The sequence below is a fragment of the Lolium rigidum genome, chromosome 3 (genome assembly GCF_022539505.1).
Source record: "Lolium rigidum isolate FL_2022 chromosome 3, APGP_CSIRO_Lrig_0.1, whole genome shotgun sequence".
In the NCBI taxonomy this organism is placed as follows: domain Eukaryota; kingdom Viridiplantae; phylum Streptophyta; class Magnoliopsida; order Poales; family Poaceae; genus Lolium; species Lolium rigidum.
This window is the reverse complement of record NC_061510.1, coordinates 232,384,109-232,396,519: the sequence shown is the minus strand read 5'-3', so window position 1 is coordinate 232,396,519 and position 12,411 is coordinate 232,384,109. Positions and strand designations below refer to the sequence as shown.

The following is a 12,411-nucleotide window of genomic DNA, read 5'->3' as shown; positions in this document are numbered from 1 at the left end:
TGAATCACCAAATGCATTGGAACATATATGTTGATGGCGGCAATTTGATCTGACATTACAATACATCAACTTTTCAATTGCAGTTCAAACAATCAGGTATGAGATTCGAGAACAATGGGCGCATGGGGTTGTTTACTAACAAATGGTAATTCATTTGAATTGAGGAGATTCCTTCCCGTCCTACTCCTTTTTTACTGTACCCTCCATAAATGGTACTAAATTAGAATAATATTCCTGTAAAAAATGCATTAACAACAATATACCATTTTTAAAAGCTCCTTCAAATAATCCATTTCTACACATGCAAGATGCATGAGGTGGTTTAATTGTTTTACCCTGCTACAAATAGATAAATTTGTGTATGAAAAACTCGTAGACTAATCTTATTTGTGTACATACTAAGAATCAGGGAACATACTGCAATAATAAATTTTATCGAGGACATCATCCATGAAAGGAAGCAATCTCTGGAAATTTCATTGACAGAAAGCATGGTCAACCTGAGAATAAAGGTTGTAAACTTGAAACACATTGTGATGTTCCATTATCTCGATGTATTCAAAGCAGAGAGGAAAAATATAACCATCAGTCATTCCCAAATATATTTGTGATGGAGAAACCAACTTAAGCCCGATATAGTAATAATGGAGAAATCGGCATAAGGCTGATACCACTGTATTTCCAAAGTTTATAGTAATCCCTCTGCTCAACAGTAAAACATTCAGCGCGAACGCTTGAAATCCAAAATGACTGATTTTAAGTTCATAGCCCACTCAATGATTGGTCTAATGGAAGAACAGATAAAATGAGCCAAGTAGAAACGAAAGAAACATAGCTGAGAGCTAGGAAGACAAAGCAGCCAAAATAAATCACAAGGATCTTGTCTTCCAACCTGGAGACAAAGGACAGAGGCAAAAGTTAATCATCCTTATATAGAGGCAAGCAGCAACAGTAAGCTAAATCCTGCATGGGAAGCACAACTCACCTATTTATGCAGGAGGGTAGCAAAACCAATGTCAGCTAGCAACAACTCTGTAACGCATGAAGAAATCTGTCACCTGCATGCCAATCTAGTAAGTCTTATGCACATGATAAGACCGTGAATGACCAATGTTGTCTTTCTGTTTGAATTACAGCAAAGAATGATTAATTTAGTATAGCAAATTATCCATTTGTGCAAATCAAGGAAAGAAAATTCATAAGCTTCAAACGCATGTTGAATAGATGCATACTTATTTTCGTTCAAAAAGTTGTCGGCTGAGGAATCCCGAATTCCCAGTAAACTTGACTCGCAGAAGACATAACAAAAATGCGCTACTTCAGGCTTCTACACAACAACATTCTTTTGTTGCAAGAAGGTTCCTGAATATGGCACTATTCTTGTCAGTAAGTTTCGGCACTGTAGCGCTCTGCCTCTGTTATATAACATAACTTTAAAACCAGAACAGGTATTAAGACTAACTATCAACTTCAGCTGTAGCTAGCAAAACATCAAGGAAGAATTGCAATTTGCAGGTAAAACCAGAACATGGATAACTATCATAAAGGTCGAATACAAATTTGAAAGCATACCATTTCAATGACTTTATTCAGCACGAGACCACCAAATGAGAACCCACTTTGAAGAATCAAGGCATCTTCAAGAAAAACCCTGCTTAAAACGACTGGTACCCTAACTATATACATGAAAAAAATAGCATTTTATTTTCACCAAAGAGGAATTTACCAATGCAGAATAAAATGTATGAAGCTTTCTCTGAATGCACAAACAGGAAAAAGGCAAAAGGGAATATTTACCATGCATTGAAGTAACATGATACAACATATTAGGCCTTGGAAGTACTTCCACGCAGAAAATTGATCCATAAAATGGACCTTATATCTCGGATGAGAAGAAATCCAACAGGAGGTAGCCCATGATTGTATTCAGTACTGCAGCTAATTGTCCATGTTACAGCCTACGGAGAAATGCCATAACTCGATAAGAACAATGTCATCTAGAAGTATATACGAAGTTAGATTAGTGCTTGCAACGAACCCACTTGATGAGAATATCCACCGCAATATATGACTGCCATACGCGGCCAAAATTATGGAAAAAGAAATGGATGGTGACTTACTTGCATGTTACAGTCAATTTTAAAGACTCCCATGACTTGCGCCATGGACACCAGAGTTATCAGTGGAATCAGTGCAAAAGGGATATGGATGGGTTGAAGCACATTGAACCACTCGTTTACAACATCCAGTGCCTCTAGTGAATCAAAGAATGAAGACACGACTATAGCCGATTGCACAACCTCTTGTTATCAGCGTGGTCATCCATTTCTTTAATTTCAGATTCAGAAATCCACCCATTCTAAACTGTCCAACATAAGTTCATCCTTCTGCTTCTCTGCTTTCGCTGTTAATAGATCAATCGCAATTATAAACTCGAAACCAATGGTATAGTGAAACTCAATGCATAAGTGCTCCGTACTTAATTATGCACCATCCTCTAGTAAAACACAAGTAAGATTTGCTTTTCACCGCAAAACATAATTTTTATAGACCATACTAATGAAACCGTCCATAGAAATATGACTTTACATCTTCGTATCTATAGGGGTTCTTTCTACTTAGCATTTTTCAACTGTTTTAATCAACTATCTGGAACTCCTTGGTTCTAAAATCTGATTGCCATATCTAAAAAAGGCAGCTTTGTTGCTAATTGTACAGGCTTGGCAGAAAAAAGATAGTTTAGCATATTCAAACTGAAGGGAAATAGTACAAGTTCAGTTCCTACTTTTACTTCGGAAAGAAAATCTCCAGACATAAACATAAAGATTTGTCATTTGTACACTGATTACTTAAAATAAACCAGCGAGAATTCAATCAAAAGACTGCTTACATATGAATTTTCAGCAAAACAAAGCTATCAACAACCATTACTTAAGGGCGTCTAAACCTCCGAAAGATATGAAATTACTACAAACCAGCGTGGGATTACACCCAAAAGAACATAGAACAAATAAAAAACAATGATGAGTATCTGTGAGAAGGAAGAGAGGCAAATTACCCTTGGTTGTTATCGTCGTTCATCTCTATGGCAGCGGCCTTCGAGTCACCCCGTGACAGCGAGTCTGGAGGCAGCACATGGTACTCCATTGAAGATGCAGAGCAGGAGCACCGAACATGGATCTCAGCTGAAAATGAACTATTCAATATCGTCTTGAATAGACCCAAGAAAAGTTCCTGCAGAGCACAACCCCCATAATTATAAAATGTATATGACTTGAGATATAAGAATTACAATCTCTGAAAAATACTCTCTGAAGAATACATCTCAGGAAGTTCCTACAAACTGACATGGCGTTGTAATTAGGTAGATTGTACAAACTAAAAAACATGATAGTACTGTTACGAAGCCATTACAAAATAAATTAACACAAAATTTAACAATGCCACAGTTTATGCTTGCTAAAGAATAAATCTAGCCACATAAACCATGAAAGTTCAGTAAATGTTGAAACGTACATCAAATTACTTTTTTCCTAAACAAAGCTGCAACTTGCTGCATGAAACGGTGAGGGAGATAGGGAATGTGTTCTCACCACCAGGAAACAAGGAGGAGGAAGAGGTGCTCATGGGTGGACGGACACAGCGCCGGAGTTGCACCGGTCGCCGCAGCTCTACCAACCAATCCTTGGCGTCGCCTTCTAGTAGTATCATTTTGAGAACGACCTGCTTGAAAATTTGTCAAACAACTTGTAGGCACAATACATAGAATCTGCACAAACATACTATAAGATTTAGGGGGATTAAATAGACAGAGAGAGGAGGAACGCCACCAAACCTATCCTAGAACATACCATCAAATCGGAGGAGGTTGGAGCTCGGGAGGTTGACGTAGAGTTGAGGGCATCGAGGAGGAGCCGTGCTCGACCTGGGGACTCGCTGCTCGACGCAGCCTGAAGGTCGGCGCGGCACTGGGTCGCTCCTCCCGGCTCGTGGCGGTGGTGGGCGGGGCAGACCGGGCGTGCACCCAAGGCCGACGCCCTGCTCGCGCCTTACGCGGTTCCCGCGCCAAGGACGGCGCCCCGCTCGGATGTGGTGGACGAACTCCCCGAGGTGCCACGCCACTGGACCTCGTCCCTCCCGCGTTCTTGCAGCGCTTCCTCCGGAGGCCCGGGCAAGGGGCGATAGAGAGGACGGCGGCGCGAGAAGGGTGACGGGGGAGAGGGAGGGACGCGGGAGCGTGAGGCAGCCCGGCCGCCGCCTCTCGCGAGGAAGAGGGAGAACGAAGGGGCGCGGGCGTGGGTGTGGCTGGGGCTCCTCGCATGACCGGGCCGGGATGGGCTTTTAGTGACCCATGGATAAAAAGTGGGTCTATGGGAGGGCCTCAGCGCCCTGGACCCAACGGACGGCCGAGATCGCGCCACGTCAGCTCGATCGAACGGCCCAAAATCCAAAGCGCTGTGAGAGCTCCATGAGGGTGCAGCAATCATACCGTGGGATGCGCAGACAGACTGAGGAACCGAGCATGGCGCAGCGCGGCCTGTGCTTCTCCTACCCAGCGACGCAAAGGAGTAGCTCGGTCTGCTGCCGTCGCTTCCCTCCTCTTGCCGCCGTCCTCTTGCTGCTGTGCACGATGAAGATGGATAGGGCTGGAGGAAGTGCCCCCGAGCCGGCCACCGCGCTGAGGAGAGAGCCATGGGGAGAGGAGGGGCTGGGGGAGAAGGGCTGGCAGCGTCGCGAGGATGGACGGGATTGGGGGAGGAGTGAACAGAGGGGATTGGGGGAGAACCGTCGCGGTGGCGGCTAGGGTTTTCAACTGCGGGGCTGCTCGTTTATATACAGCGTGGTGAAAAGAAACGAACGGTTGGGATTCTCTTGCAGGCACGATCTAATGGTTCACATTCTCAAATCGCTGTGAGGCCCCCGTTGGGGGCATCATATATACCCCTGGATGCGCAGACAGACTGAGGAACCGACTTGGGCCTATAGCCAAAGGAACCACCGCCTAAGCGGTGTAGGCCCAGTGAGAGCGACGTCCAGATCAACCACAAGAGCGCGCAACACAGGGAGCTTAGAGCATCTCCAGCCGCGTCCCCCAAATCGTCCCCCAAACCGCGCCGGATCGAGCGTTTGGGGGACGTGGTTTGTTCGTGCCGCGTTTGGGGGACGTCGCTCCCCAGCCGCGTCCCCCAAACGCCGCCCCCAAACATTTAAAATAATTTTTTTAACACATAAACCATTTATATCAAATGTAGCATATGAATAAAAATGTTTGCGAGAACTGTTTTCAAATTAAATTACAACAAACAATAAAACAAGTAATCAAATATAATAAATAGCGCTAGATGCTACATCAAGGTGCCACGGTATTTCCTTTGATCCTCCACAAATGCTCAACGAGATCAGCTTGAAGTTGCTCATGCACATTGTTGTCACGGATCTCTGCGTGCATGGCGAGAAAATCAGCAAAATCTGCAGGCAACTCATGATCAACCTCCGCGAGAGGGCCTTGACACTCATAGGGACCAACATGTGACCTAACATGATTCTTGCGGTCATCCTCGATGATCATGTTGTGCATGATCACACAAGCCTCGCATCACCTCCCACATTTGGTCGTGAGACCAGCTTAGAGCAGGGTACCGGACAATGGCAAATTGTGCTTGAAGCACACCAAATGCCCGCTCGACATCCTTCCCGCAAGCCTCCTCGTCGCGTAGCAAAGTGAGAATTCTTCGGACCCGATGGATTCGAGATTGTTTTGACAAAAGTGGCCCATTTTGGATATATACCATCGGCTAGATAATAGCCTTTGGTATATTGGTGGCCATTGATCTCATAGTTGCATGGTGGAGCATGCCCTTCCACTAGTCCGCCGAACACCGGAGACCGCCGCAACACGTTGATGTCATTGTGTGATCCCGCCATGCCAAAGAAAGAATGCCAAATCCACAGGTCATAATCTGCCACAGCCTTCAAGCACCACACCGCAATATCCATGACGGCCTTTGTATATACCTTGCCAAGCAAACGGGCAGTTCTTCCATGCCCAGTGCATGCAATCGATGCTTCCAAGCATTCCAGGAAATCCTCTGGCAGCATTTTGTGCCATGATCCTTGCAGTCTCTTCCTCGGTTGGCCCTCTCAAGTAGTATTTGCCAAACTTTCCCACCACAGCTCGGCAAAACTTGTACATGCACTCAATGGCAGTAGACTCACTCATGCGAAGGTAGTCGTCCCGTGTATCGGCAGGTGCTCCGTATGCAAGCATCCTCATGGCGGCGGTGCACTTCGAATCGACGAGAACCCGAGAACGCCTACAGCGTCGAGCTTGAGCTTGAAGTAGGGGTCGAACTCTCGAACGCCGTGGAGGATATTCATGAACAGCCCCTTGCTCATCATGTACCGGCGCCGAAAATTGTCGGCCTGTGTTGCATCGTCGGCGAAGTAGTCCTTGTGCAGCATGGCATGCCCCTCCATCCTCTGCCGGGGCTTCGACTTCCTTCTTCCCGGCCTTGATCCTCCGCGGTGCGGCCTCTTCCTCTTCTCCGCCTCAGCGTCAAGCATGTCCTGGAGGGACGCGATGATCAGCAAATGCTCCCGCAGGTCGTCGTCGAACGCTTGCTCGTCCTCCAGCCAGCAGGGGCAACCATCTCATCGTCGCTGTCCATGGCTAAAGCAAAATCAATGGTTAAAATTGCGCCGAGGCAGACGACGCAACAAACAGTGGCCAATCGCGCCTACCTGGCAAGTCGTCGAGCACCTTCTGTGCGCGGAGGTGGGGCGGATTTGACGGCGCGTTCTGGGACGCGCTGGCGACGCGGCGGCGGCGGCACGACCCAGCCGCGACAACGGTGCCGACTCTCAGCAGAGATCGATGCCCAAACGGCCGGGAAATCCAGCAGCGGCGGTGGGGTGGGAGGCGCGGGAAGGAAGGAGCGACGAGAAAAGAGGCGCGAACCAACGGTTTATGCAAATAGTCGCCGACATGTGGGAGCCCGCCTCGCTTTTCGTTGTGTCCGGCGTCCCCGGAGCGTCCCCTGTGGGACGGGGACGGGCTCGGGGCGCCGAACACCGTATAGGGGCGCGCCGGACAAAAAAGGGCTTTGGGGACGCGGCTGGAACGCATTTTTCGTCCGGCGCGCCCCAAATCCCTTTGGGGGACGCTTTGGGGGACGCGACTGGAGATGCTCTTAGAGCTCTTTAAAGACTATGGAAGCACTAAGGAAGCACAAGCCGACAGAAAACAATGGGGGATTATTTATATGTTAGTTTGTGACGTTGGTTCTTGATACGTCTCCGACGTATCGATAATTTCTTATGTTCCATGCCACATTATTGATGATATCTACATGTTTTATGCATACTTTATGTCATATTTATGCGTTTTCCGGAACTAACCTATTGACGAGATGCCGAAGGGCCGGTTCCTCGTTTTCCGATGTTTTTGGTTCCAGAAATCCTAGTAAGGAAATATTCTCGGAATCGGACGAAATCAAGGCCCAGCATCCTATTTTTCCACGAAGCTTCCAGAACACCCGAGAGTCGCCAGAGGGGGGACACTGGGCCCCCAGATGACAGGGCGGCGCGGCCTAGGGGGGGGCGCGCCCCCCTACACTACAAGAAATGTGTTGACTCATGACCTTCTCTCCGTGACCCTCGGGAAAATCGTCATGATTCAATGACGATTCCACACTTGATGGTCGTTAGCTATTTGGGGTGGTCAAAACAACAGAAAATTACGACGATTTAAGTAAAAAACATCATTATTTCCTAGCCTAAAATCGTCATAGTCAGATCCATGTGATCTATGGCGTTATTTGTTGCCTATTACGACGAATTAGGATCATCATAACTGCATATAAGATTTTATTTTATGATTAAAAAAGATGATTGGACTAGCACATAAGAATTTTGCATGGACAAGTGAAAGCTTCCCATGGGACTACATAGACACAAACATGCGGGCTAGGTGGGGCTGCAATGAAGGATACAATATTTTTAACCATGCCATAAATCTTTGCATATATATGTGTGTCGTATATGATAATTATTCGTATATACAATGGTACAATTCAACTTATTGTGTCCAAAAATTAGAGACCAAGCTTCAACAAAGGAGAGCGCTGATAATCCTTCGGAGGTTTGAAAGCCCCGAACCTCCGCCTCCGTAGCCGTCTGATCACTCTAAAGGGAGCGCTTGCGTCCGTTGGATTAGAACAGAGGCACAAGTCGCTTTCTTCCCACGTGGGTGGACCCCAGCAGCGCACCAGGTTGCAGCGTAAAAAGGAGACAGTCCGGCCGTCGTCTCCTCGAGCGCAGGAAGCCCATGTGTACCTCCACGCAAGATCTTTTGGAGCGCCGCTCGCGGCGACGGGCGGTGGGCTTGCAGCAAGGAGGTGGCGCTAACAATGGTGATGTTCGTCGCTTTGTAGGTCCGGGTGAGGCACCTTTGCAGCTCCGACGTTCTTTGCTTGCAGCTCTGGCAGCGCATGTTTGCAGCTCCGACGTTCGCCGCATGCAGCTCGAGTGACGCACCTTTGCAGCTCCGACGTTCACCTTGTTTGCAGCTCCGACGTCCGCCGCTTGCAGCTCCGGCGTCCGCCGCTTGCATCTCCGGCGACGCACCTTTGCAGCTCCGGCGGTCGCCGCTTGCAGCTCCGGCGACGCACCTTTGCAGCTCCGACGTTCATCGCTTGCAGCTCTGGCGGCACATGTTTGCAGCTCCGGCGTCACCATTTGCAGCTCCAGCGTCACCGCCTGCAGCTCCGGCTACGTACCTTTGCAGCTCCGGCGTTCGCTGCTTGCAGCTCCGGTGGCGCACGGCGGCGCACCTTTGCATCTCCGCCGACTCACCTTTGCAGTACTATACTGTCAGCACACATTTACTGCTACGGCGAGGCACCTTTGAAGCTCCGGTGGCGCATCGCCGCAAGCTTTGTAGCATGAGGTATGCCTGATAGCATCTGCGGCGTCGCCAGCTTGCGGCATCAACGGCGACTCTTCGGAGCTTTGATGCAGGCAGCAAGGAGGCAGCGCCGATAATGGCTCCTGAGAGGCCACTGCCGCTTGGGGCAGCAACGCCTGGCCGAGATGGTAATCCCCATCCCATCCCCTTCCGTTCCCTCCCATCCCCAGATCCTCACTCCCTCTGACTATTTGTTCTATCCACCACAGGGACGGCCACTAAGGTATCGACCATGCCTCCTCCGACAAGAACGATCACAAATTGATTTGGTATGGATAAGGATCTAGCTTTACTTCAGATCTTGCATCGCATGTATTCTTGATCATCAGATCTTGGCTCACATGTATTCTTGAACGGACTACATGATTTGTTCTGTCTTTTAGTATTCTTGTAGAATCACAGCTGCATTATATTTGGAGAAATGTTGATTACAACATGCTTGTTAATTTCCTATCTTGTTTGTTGCTGAGGATGATCGAGTATTTGTGCTTTAGCTTGTTCTGTGATCTACAAATGAAAACTTTCGAGATATATTCTCTCCTTTATGAGACAATGATGCTGTGAACAACAAAATGCTATTCTGGTAGTCCAGATTTCGGTGTCTTGCATGCTTAGCTTTGAGAAAATGCTCTTATTTTTTTCACACAATGAAAATGCCCTTATTGGTCCAGTAGTCCTGGGAATATGACCCTCTAGTAGCTAGATTAGGATGAATTATTCAGCAAGATAATAATCATATGCCAATCTGCTTTTTAGATACTTAGCTATATTAGAATGAATTATGTTGAAGACAAGTTTTGATAAATTGCATTGTCTATCATGATAGGGGTGGGCATAATGAACCGAAACCGAACACCGAATTAATCGGAACGAAAACCAAATTATTTGAGATTAATTTCGGTGCGTAAGTGTGGTAAACTGATTTATTAATTACTAAATTCGGTTTTAACACTTCGTTAACCGAAATTCAGAGGTTAAATGTAGTACGTCCTTACTAGGTTCTCTGTCTCAAAAGGCAAAATCCCATCAGGCCATCCCCATGAATGCATGGTATACATCATGTTTGCTGATTAGTGACTCATGGCCACCCACACACCCGTACACCACCATGGATTTATTTGCTACACGCGTTGTCATGTACTACTTAATTAGTGCATGGACGTATAGTTTCAAGATTCCAACACACTAGGTGCATGACTGCGTGATCACTAGTCCTGCTGTGGGAATGGCTGTAGCCTGCAAGCATGCCGTTGTACATACAAGATGCTTACTTGTCAGTCTTGTCACACTTGGTCATATATGTCGCTTAAAAATGAACTCCGAACCGAATTATCACTTAACCGAATTACTGGCTAACAAGAAAACTGATATAATTTCGGTTACCATTTCTTATTACCTAAATTAAGAGTAATCATTATAGGTTTTCCATACTCTGTGATTACCTTTTGATGGTGGTAGACCTGAGCCTTCCAGGACCTAGTGGGTCATATGTAGTTATGCTTCTGCTTTGATGTCTCATTTTATTATGAACTTTCTGTTTGAGTAAAGAAAGAAACACAGTAACTGAGACTTGATGCTTATTGCAAGCTTTTATTTATTTGCAAACAAAGAGACAACATGCTTACCTGTGCGCTGGAGCACATCAACCATGGCCATGCCACTGCATTTGCAGCGTGGAGTTCACTTTGTATGACCTAGCTATTCTATTCATTATTAGGTTGACAGGCCATGTTGCTGTGACATTGTTCTGTGATATGGAAGCTATGTTTAATAGCTTTCTATGAGCACCTGGTCCAGTCTTTGTGATGTTCCTTTATTGTCACCACTGTTCATGTTCCTTTCTGTTTAGAGTCTGATATAAGTGATTATGATCTCTATGTAAAATTAGTAATGTCCACGTCATGCATTCCTGAACTAGTACATGATTATATTTGAGTGAAAGTTTTTAACCAATGCAGTAGACTAGCAGTCCTATGCAATGGATTATGTTATTCTCGTATTATTTGTTGTATACATTGGGGATGTGATATACATTATATTTTCCTCTAGTAGAAGTAGTATTATTACTGGTTTATGTATAGCCATATATGTATACCACTTGTATAACAGTTTTCGTTTCTATGATCAATTTGACAATCCAGTTCGTCTAGTACTTATTTTTAATACATCATGAGCTTTTCTAATTGGTTTAAATGCTTACTATCACTACAGACTCCAAATATTTCTGATGTGTACCTTCTGTCCGGTTCCTCTTCCTCTAGCTCTTCTGAGTGTAGGGCAGAGTTGAGTGTAGGGCAGAGTTCTGCATGGACGGGTACCTGCAACGGCCAGGGTCAACAATGATGCAGAGTTCTGCATGGACGAGTACCTGCAACGGCCAGGGTCAACAATGATGCAGATCAGATGTTCAACTACAGCCCCATCTAGCCAAAGTCAGGTATTTACTTGTCTTGTTGAATAGACGTGGTACATTAGTGAACTGATTTGACTTCGACATGGTTGCCCTGTTATCATGCACTGGATTAACTTGGTTAATATTTTTGCCATAGTCCCAAGTTTCTGTTGGTTTTTCCAACTGGTTCATTGATATTGTTCTGGTTTTTATGTATGGAACATCTTAAATGACTATCTAAATTTTTTCAAGCTAGTCTGATGTCATTCCTGCTCAGCTTAATAAACCTTTATAGTTTGGGTTTCTAGGAAACACAAAAAGAAAGTAAATCTACTATATCCTAGCGTTACTAGAAGAAGTAATACTATTTTTCCTTTTAATTGCAAGTGCAAACACAACTTTTACTATCTAGGTACAGCTACCCTGATATGGGCATTCTGTTTCCAGGATCTTGCACTAGCACATATTCATTAATTGTTCTACTATTATGTATGTGCGGATGCTTTCTAGAAATTAGCATGTTGTAGTTGCCTTTTATTTTATCCCCAACTAATCTGAATGTTAACTCTCAGATGTCGGTTGCAAGAAGGGGCTCTGTAGGTTGCAAGAGCTTCTGGTGATGCAACAACAAGAATCGACCTGGAGGTCTAGCCGTCTGGAAGTTAAGGACTGATATTGTCCTGCTTGGGTTCATTCTGGGCTTGATTTTGCTGTATATATGTGATTTAAGCCGTGGAAGTATTGTAATAGACTTAATTGTTGCTGTTGTGAAAACATGTTCATGCATTCTTCGGTTCTGATTATTTGTTATTCAATTAATGCCAAATCATGGGAAAATAAAATCTGAGAAGAGAAAACGGTAACTGATAACTAAAAGGGCCAAGACCCAAGAAAGAAAATGGTTTTAATAAGCTAAGGCCTAAAAATCAAATGGACCAAGAAAGACTGTTAAAAGGCTGAGGCCCAAGAGGTGAACAGATTAAAAAAAGGCTAGAGCTTAGAATGTAAGTGGACCAAAAAAGGCTGGTATTAATGGGCTTGGCCCATGTAGACC

The 12,411-nt window shown here is 45.6% G+C and overlaps 1 long non-coding RNA gene across 1 annotated transcript; it reads left to right on the top strand.

Annotated features, from left to right (window-relative positions):
* Positions 1-9,175: 9,175 nt before the first annotated feature.
* Positions 9,176-12,023, top strand: LOC124699099. The gene is made up of 3 exons (XR_007001260.1): positions 9,176-9,234; positions 11,227-11,402; positions 11,930-12,023. It is a non-coding gene; the product is annotated as an uncharacterized LOC124699099 (long non-coding RNA).
* Positions 12,024-12,411: the final 388 nt, after the last annotated feature.